At 44.6% G+C, this 9122-nt stretch overlaps 1 pseudogene; it reads left to right on the forward strand.

Moving 5' to 3' along the window:
- Positions 1-309: 309 nt before the first annotated feature.
- LOC110550939 (ATP synthase subunit g, mitochondrial-like) lies at positions 310-615 on the forward strand (annotated as a pseudogene).
- The last annotated feature ends 8507 nt before the right edge of the window (positions 616-9122 follow it).

The following is a 9122-nucleotide window of genomic DNA, read 5'->3' on the forward strand; positions in this document are numbered from 1 at the left end:
AGTATACTGAACATCTGAATATATCCACTTGTATATCGTGTGTACTGTCACAGACCTCTTCTTAAATATATGCAGAAAAATGTTGCGTTAGAGTCAGCTAGTTTTGTTTAATGTCTCAACATACACATTAGGACTTCAGGGACGGTTAAGAATGTGCAAACAGGGTAAGGTCGGATGACCAGATACTTATTCCACCTGGTGTCACAAGCCTATCTGAACAATCTGAAATCTTAAGGTCATGTAATACCAAACCTAGTAATTAGTATTAAGATGTCTAGGTCAGGGGAAGACAACCTTCCACCTTAGACCATGGCCCATTTAGTTTGTAACTTCGTGGAGAAGGCTCCAGGGCCGTTGAAGGCTGCTGTGACTTACTCGAAGCCTGGCCACATTCCGGCCGTGTGTCAAGGTTGATCTTGTTCCCCTACGCCTGCTGAAATCCCTAGAGCTATTCGGAGCTTAAAAAATATAATTCAAAATGCTAAAACTGGTAGCTTCAAACAGCGTACAGTTAAGGAAGCTGTACAGAATGGTTTGGTGGCCAGTGAGGTGTGGATGTGGTTTTATACAGGAGAGTTCACAGGCAAACGTGGCATTGTTGGCTATGATGCTTGAAGACCAGTCTTTAACATCTGATTTTATTTGAGAGTTATTATTTGAGTGTTCTTGGGCCATGTGTAATGAGACTGCTATCTGAATAAAATACTAGCTATTGAGAAAAAAATTTCTAGGTTATTTCTAAAATTAAAAAACAAGTGGGGCAGTTGTGGCACATGCCTTTGATCCCAGCTCTCAGGGGCCAGAGGCAGGCAGATCTCTGAGTTTGAGGCCAGTCTGGTCTACAGAGCAAGTTCCAGGACAGCCAAGGCTAGAGAAACCCCATCTGGAAAAACAGAAAACAAAACAAAACAAAGAGCATCAGTTATTAAGTATGAGTTTGAGGGCTGGAGAGGTGGCTCAGAGGTTAAGAGCACTGGCTGTTCTTCCAAAGGTCCTGAGTTCAAGTCCCAGCAACCACACAGTGGCTCAAAACCATCTCTAATGAGATCTGGTGCCCTCTTCTGGTGTGCAGGACACACACAGGCAGAATGCTGTATAAATAATAACTAAATGAATCTTTAAACAATATGATGAGGTCTACATACCATGCATGACCTTTTACTTTATATGACATAAAGAAAAATGCTAACTGTATTGGCCATTTCCACACCAAAAAACTGTTATGAGGATTGGTGAGAATGCTCAGCAAGCAAAGGCTTTCAGTGTAAGCCTGCACATCTGAGTTCGAACTCCAAAAAGCTGGATGTGAACTTCACACGGGCACCACAGCACATACACACTCCCATCATAATAAATAAATATTTTAAAATAATTTTTAAAAATTGTGTCATAGGAAAGAACATGTTTTTGTAAAAATTACCAGCCTATAAAATAACTAAAGGCTGATAACCCAAACTATCAGGAAGAAGGAAAATAGCTCTGTAAGTGAAGAAAAAAAAAAAGCCTACTGTATTAGAACATGAAAATGCTTTGAGAAAGAAAAAGCTCTTTTTTTTTTTTAATTTTCCTAAAAATGACAGTGGTTCTCAAAACAGGCATGTGAGGCCTAGAACAGAGCCAAGGACTGATACAACCTGAGAACAGTTTAGGAACATTGTAAAAGGATTTTTAAATATAACAGAATTTGTGAAATATTTTAAGTATGATCAAGTAGATGAAATTATTTACAAATTTCCCTACATGCTGAAAAGTGGAGCTTGATCCATTGTGTTTACGAGTTCATGGAGCCCTGATCTACTCTTGATAGGAAAATGTGACTTTCCTTCACTTTCTAGCCAGTTTGCCCGAAAAACCAAGAGCCCATCTTTCTTGTATTTTGTGTTTAAAATGTATTGGGCAGGGAGGTGAGAAGGGTTTGGGGGGGTAGCTGGAGAGATGATCCGGCTATTAGGAGCGCTGGCTGCTCTTCAGGGGACCTGGTTCAATTCCTAGCACCCACGTGGCAGCTCACAGCCATCTCTAACTCCAGCCCCAAGGGAGCCAATGCCCTCTTTTGGCCTCTGAAGGCACTACATGCATGCATTGCTCTGACACACATACAGGCAAAAAACACCTAGGCGTGTAAAATAAAACAAAGGTTAAAAAAATTGGGTGTTTGCTTTTCGAGACAGAGTATCTCTTTGTAGCCTTGACTGGCCTGGATTCACAGAGCTTTGTAGACCAGGCTGGCCTCGAACTCACAGAGATCTCTTGTCTCTGCTTTCCTGAGTGCTGGGATTACAGGTGTGTGCCATGGTGCCCAGCTGAAAAATTGCTTTTAAAGATACAATTCTTAACCTCAATATATTGTACAGTTTCCTAAAGAAAAGGAAGAAAGGAAGGAAGGAAGGAAGGAAGGAAGGAAGGAAGGAAGGAAGAGAGGGAGGGAGGGAGGGAGGGAGGGAGGGAGGGAGAGAGGGAGGGAGGGAGGAAGGAAGGAAGACCAGAAGGGAGGGAGGGAGGAAGGAAGGAAGGAAGGAAGGGAGGGAGGGAGGAAGGAAGGAAGGAAGGAAGGAAGGAAGGAAGGAAGGAAGGATCGATCAGCTATGGTATATGCATTTATAATAGCTCTTTTTTTTTAAATTCTGGTGTCAACAGATTTAAACCCTCTTGTTTTGAGTCAGGGTCTTACTATTCGGCTGTGGCTGGCCTCATGTAGACCAGACTGGCCTCAGACCCACAGAGACACGCCTGCCCCTGCCTCCCCGAGGCTGGGAGTACGGGTGTGTGCCACCCCACCCGGCAATGCCAGCATCTTAGATGTCTTCCATTCACAAGTGCTGAGGGGTCTAGTCCTTAGTGCGTGCTCTCAAGTCTGGCTGTTTTCCCCGAACTGGGCTGCCTCTGCTTTCACAGTAAGTGTGGAGGCTGTGGGGAAGCCCAGGCTCTGCTACACGTAGCCTCCTACTCGGAACGTTGGTGTTCGTCAGGAACTCTCGTAAGATCAAAATAATGTGACAGATGAAATTATTAGTAAAACATGCGTTAAAAACTTTGGACACTCAAGATCAATATTTCTCAGAACTAGCCACTCAGGTGGAGGAATTGAAAAAAAAAAATTATTTTGAATGCTTTAAAAACTAGAGTGAGCCGGGTGTGGTGGTGCATGCTTGTAATCCCAGCACTCAGGGAGGCAGAGGCAGACAGACCTCTGAGTTCAAGGCCAACCTGGTCTACAAAGCGAGTCCAGGACAGCGAAGCCTACACAGAGGAACCCTGTCTCAAAACAAAGAACTAGAGTGGTCATGGTGTAGTGGTCTAAGTGGGAGCCCAGGAGGTTTACGGTGAGCTAGAGGCCAGCCTCAGTGACAAGAGACCGTGCCTCCAAAGACAGTAAACAAGCAAACAGAAGTCAGGTTGTTAGTGTTTAGGGAGCCTCATCGTCTCACAGCCGACTACAGACACCTGGAGAAATGCAAGGTAAGGTACAGATTAACGATACGTGTGGAGCACTCTCAGTCGGTTTGGCTGCCTGTTCCCCTCTTCTGCTACCTTTCCTCCCATGCCTGGCCATGCTTTTTATGTGTGAGTGTTCTGTGGCTTAAATTTTCTTCCTTATCATTGTGTGTGTGTGTGTGTGTGTGTGTGTGGTGTCCTTATGTTTATGGTGTATTTGTGTATTTATGATGTGTGTGTATGTACTTATGGTATGTGTATGATGTGTGTGGGTGTCTGTGTGTTTATGTATGTATGTGCTTGTGATGTGTGTGTGTGGTGTCTGTGCATACATGAGTGAGGTCCCAGGGCTCATGGACATCAGAGAACAACTTGCAGGAGCCTCACACTCAGCTGGTCAGCTTCCCCACTAAGCCCCTAGCCCGCTAAGCCGCATCACCAGCCCTGTTTCATTGTTGTTGGTTTGGGTCTGTTTTGTTGTTGTTGTTTGGTTGGTTTCTGTTTTTTGTTTTCAATCATTCTTGCCGCGTAAACAAGCTGCCAATTATTTTACTTCCACTGCCGAGCTCTGGAATTACCAACATTCTCTGCAATGTCTATTTTCAGCTATGTTCTATCTCAGCTGTAACATTCTTGTTACGTGTGGCAAGTGTGTGTTTTGTTGGAGGCAAAGAGAAAACGGAAGCAGAAGCAGCGAGCTATGACCATGATTCAGGGACGACTTCATCATGGCTTCAACAACCCTCTCCCCTAAAGACTTCCCAACTCCTTAGCTTCCTCTTTATCTGGTCCTTTGAAGCTTCGAAGCTTCCTGGGGCAGAAAACATTTGGTCTCCAACCACACACACACACACACACTCACACACACACACACACACACACACACACACACATACACACACTGTGTGTGTGACCTGGAGATTTCCACAGAAGAAGGTGTTTCTGCATGAAGGGTCTCACAGGGGCTTGAATTAATTTGACTAGACCACCTCAGCTGGAAAGAGATGGAATGTTAAAGGCTGGAAGCCTAAATCACCTCAGGCAGTTTAAGCCCCCTTAACAGCTATTTATTTTTACTTTTGCACATGGCCTAACAATCTAAAAACCAATAGGTCAGTTTCTTGAAATGTTATCATTAATTGTCAGAGACCTCTAGCCTCCAAACTAAAGCTGTAAATACAACAATATCTAAAAGATTTTTCTACCTTGTAATACATTTCCTGATGTTTTCACCAAGGTAGTTGGGAAATGTATTGATTTGTGGCTTGCTTTTTGTTCCGTGACTAGAAAAATTCAGTTCCCCTCTTCACTCAGCACAAATGTGAATCCATCCTCCTCCACCATTGTCACTCAGGTTTAGTTCAAAACAAAATTAATTAATTGACTGATTTTTTTTTTATTTAGTTTTTGAGATAGGGCTTTCCCTCTGTAGTTCTAGTTGATCTGGAACTCGCTCTGTAGACCAGGCTGTCCTCAAACTCAGAAATCCACCTGTCTCTGCCTCCTGAGAGCTGTGGTTAAAGATGAGTTCCACCAAGTCTGCTCCCCCCCCCAAAAAAAACCCCCTCATTATTTTATGTTAATTGTCAATGTCACTATTGAAATATCCATAGTTTCTTTATCATAGGCTAAAGAAATGGCTCAGGGCTCAAGAGCACACACTGCTGCTCTTTCAGATGACTAAAATTTAATACCCAGCATCCACACGGGCGGCACCCAACTGTCGGCCACTCCAGTCCCAGGGCGTCTAAGGCAAAGTCTCTGGACTCTGCATGTGTGTGCTTTATTTTAAAAATAAAATAAATCTAAAGAAAATGGAAAAGGGAAGGAATTTACATTTTCATTGCTGCTGCCAAAGCCCACTGCAGAGCAAGCAGCCTGCTAGGACCCATTCTCCACCAGGCTAGTACTCTGATTACGTCTAGCCATAGGGAGAGTGTTTCCCAGTGTCTTAGTCACTGTTCTATTGCATGAAGAGACACCGTGACCAAGGCAACTCTTATAAAGGAAGCGTTTAACTGGGGGCTTCCTTACATCTTCAGCAGTTAGTCTGTGATCATCGTGGTAGGAAGCAGACAGCCACGATGCTAGAGCAGGAGAGAGAGAGACAGAAACCGAGTGGGCCTAGGGTGGGCTTTTGAAACCTCACAGCCCACTCCCCAGTGACACATCTACTCCAACAAGAGCACACCTCCTAATCCCTCCCAAACTGTTCCACTAACAGAGGCCCGAATCTTCAAACAGGAGCCTATTAGGCCATTTTCTCATTTAAACCACTGTTCATCACTGAAGGAAATCAGGACAGGAACTCAAGCAGGGCAGGAACCTGAAGCAGGAGCTGATGCAGAGGCCATGGACGGTGCTGCTTGCTGGCTTGCTCAGCCTGCTTTCTTTCCTTTTTATTTTCTGAGAGGGTTTCTCTGTGTAGCCTTGGCTATCCTGAACTCACTCTGTGGACAAGGCTGGCCTCAAACTCAGAGAGATCTACCTGCCTCTGCCTCCCAAGTGCTAGGATTAAAGGCGTGAGCCACCACCACCTCCTGGTTTAGCTTGCTTTCTTATAAAACCCAGGACCAGGGGGCTGGAGAGATGGATTATCAGTTAAGAGTACCAGCTGCTCTTCCAGAGGACCTGGGTTCAATTCCCAGCACATACATGGCGGATCAAAACCATCTATAACTCCAGTTCCAAAGGGTCAGATACTGTTACACAGATATACATGTAGGTCAAACACAAAATATGCATAAGAATTGTTTTAAAAAAGTAATAATAAATTATATATATACAGTCGAGGACCATGAGCCCAGAGGTGGTACTACCCACAATAAGCTAGGCCCTCATTGTGGCATTTTTTCAATCAAGGCTCTCTCCTTTCATATAGACTCCAGAGCTTGTGTCAAGTTGACATAAAACTAGCTAGTATAAGATCCCTTTGATCAGAGCCTTATGATTTTCCCAATACTCAATCCAAACTGGTCATCTGGTAGCCTGGCCTCTGTGAGATACTTCACCTCAGCTTGCTCCCTCCTCCTCAGCGCTGTGAGCAGGCAGGAACCGCAGGAGTGTCAGAATGTGCAACTCAGGTGCTCCCTAGAAGACCCACTTGTCTTCTTTAGCACAGAAGCCTTCCTGTCCACTGCCAAAAGAAGACTTTAATTAAGATCAGGTAGCTCAACCAGGTGGTAGTGGTGCACACCTTTAATCCCAGCACTCAGAAGGCAGAGGCAGGAGAGTCTCTTGAGTTTCAGGCCAGCCTGGTCTACAGAGTGAGTTCCAGGACAGCCTGAGCTACACAGAGAAAACCTATCTCAGAAAAAACCAAAAAAGATCGGGTAACTCTGAACCTGATTTCCACAGAACAGACTGGCTGTACCTTTGTCACTTCTGCTCTTGTGTTTGACTGTATGGGAAATGCGTTTTTCAGACCCCAGCTAGAGCCATAATGAATCTCCACAGCTCCAGCCCACCATCTCATAGCCCGAAGCGCTTCTCGGGTTCCATGTGCTTATGGCCTGCTGGTCAGAACAATTTTGGTGCTGTTGTCTACAAGGAGTTAGAAATGCAGGCCCTCATGATGAACCCTGGACTGGCTCAGTCAGAATCCACATTTGTACCCAGTGTTGGTGACTGGTGCAGGCTGGTTGGTCTCTAGGCCTTGCTCACTGCACTGCCCCCCTTTTGGTGGGGGTGTGTGGGAAGAGGGTCTTCTAGGTTTATTGAATCTAGACATGGATATCTTAATACTCTTTCTCCCTCTACACTTCATTATTAATTCTGTGGGTTTACTTCTAAATTTTTATCTATTTCCCGTCGCTTAACAGGACCTCTAGAGAGGCCAAAGGGAAAGATGTGCAGAGGCAGCAGCTCAGCAGGTGCTTCATTTGCTTTCAGAGCCAAGTTTGGTTTTTGCTTTTGTTCTCCAGAGACAGGGTTTCCTATGTAACAACACTGCCTATCTTGGAACCCGCTCTGTAGACTAGGCTGGCCTTGAACTCACAGAGAATGGCCTGCCTCTGCCATTCTCCGCCCCAGTGCTGGGATCAAAGGTGTGTGCTACTGTGTCCAACCAGAGTCATGTTTAAATGCTGGAGTAACCAACAATTCTGTTTGCTTGTTTGTTTGATTGTTTTTTTTTTTTTTTTTTTTTTTTTGGAGGGGAATTAAGTTAGGGTTTCTCTGTGTAGCCTTGGCTGTCCTGGACACACTGTGGCTTTGAAGACCAGGCTGGCCTTAGACTCATAGTGATCTGCCTGCCTCTGCCTCCCTGAGTAGTGGGATTAAAGGGTGTGCCAACATGCCCAGCTAACCAACAATTCTTTTAAAAAAATTTTTTTAAATTTATATTTTATGTGCATTGGTACTTAGCCTGCATGCATGTGTGTGTGTGTGTGTGTGTGTGTGTGTGCGCGCGCGCGCGCGCGCGCGCGCGCGAAATCTTGGAGTTACAGACAGTTGTCAGCTGCCATGTGGGTGCTTGGAATTAAGCCTGGCCGAGCAGTTAGTGCTCTTAAACCACTGGGCCATCTGCCCAGCCCCTAACCAACAATTCATATGGTGTTTGTTGTTTTTGTTTGTTTGTTTTTTGGCTGGTTGGTTGGGTTGTTGGTTTTTTTGAGACAGTCTCTCTACATAGCTCTAGCTGTCCTGGAACTCACAGTGTAGACCAGGTTGGCCTCACAGAGATCTGCCTGCTTCTGCCTGGGATTAAAGGCAACGCCACTATGCCCAGTCCCAATTCTTAGATTTTGTTTGCTTGTTTCTTTGTTGTTTGCTATGATCCTCTCAAGAGCAGATGTGAAAAACCATGACGGATGTTTGTGAAGCTAATGAAACAGATCCTCATGCCAGCGTCTCTTGGTGTCTTTGGTTGGTTGTTTAGCATCTGGAAAGGCAGAAGACCAAACCAGGTTTCCTTGTTGTTTTGGTTGGTTCTGTTTTTAGCATTGCTGCTTCACTGTCTATTTGTCCCGGTCAGTCGTCTAAGCACTTGTGGAAATTAGTGTCAGTGTTTGAGTTCCACAGATGGCTGAACCAAACATGATGGAAAAATGAACTGGTACTGATCTTTTCAATACTCAGGAGCCCTAGGTTCTCTCTCACTAAAAATAAATGTTTTCAATAAGACACTATCCCGGGTAATTTTTTTTTTTTTTTTTTTTTCTGCTAGAAAATGGTCATCCAGCGGCCAGGCCAGTGGTCTCTATAGGTAGATGCACATTGGAAACACTGGAGGCCTGCTTCCCTCCTGGAGAGATCTGATCTCATTTGTGGGAGGCTGGAACATGAATCGAGTCTCTGTTGGCCTGAACCACGTAGACACCCCAAGCCTAGAACCTGGTGTTGGAAGCATGGCTTTGGACACTCAGTATGTTTTCAAGGATTTGAGCTCTTAGCAAATTTTTCCATAGTCCTTCTCAGGCTGTTTGCGGAGTTTCCACTCTCTCACTGGGATGACCGCTGTACCTCTGAGGATTAAAAAAAAAAACAAAACAAAAAACTAATACAGTGAAGAACGTGAAATCATAACCACTTCCCTTTAAGTCAGCAAAATGGCTCAGTGGGTAAAATCACTTGCTGCCAAGCTTGATGACCCAAGTGTGATCTTCAGAAGAGATACATATTGTCGAAAGGAGAAAACCAATTTCCATTAAGTTGTCTTAAACACATGTTCCATGCCACCTATAAAC

This window comes from Meriones unguiculatus, chromosome 9 (genome assembly GCF_030254825.1).
Source record: "Meriones unguiculatus strain TT.TT164.6M chromosome 9, Bangor_MerUng_6.1, whole genome shotgun sequence".
Classification (NCBI taxonomy): domain Eukaryota; kingdom Metazoa; phylum Chordata; class Mammalia; order Rodentia; family Muridae; genus Meriones; species Meriones unguiculatus.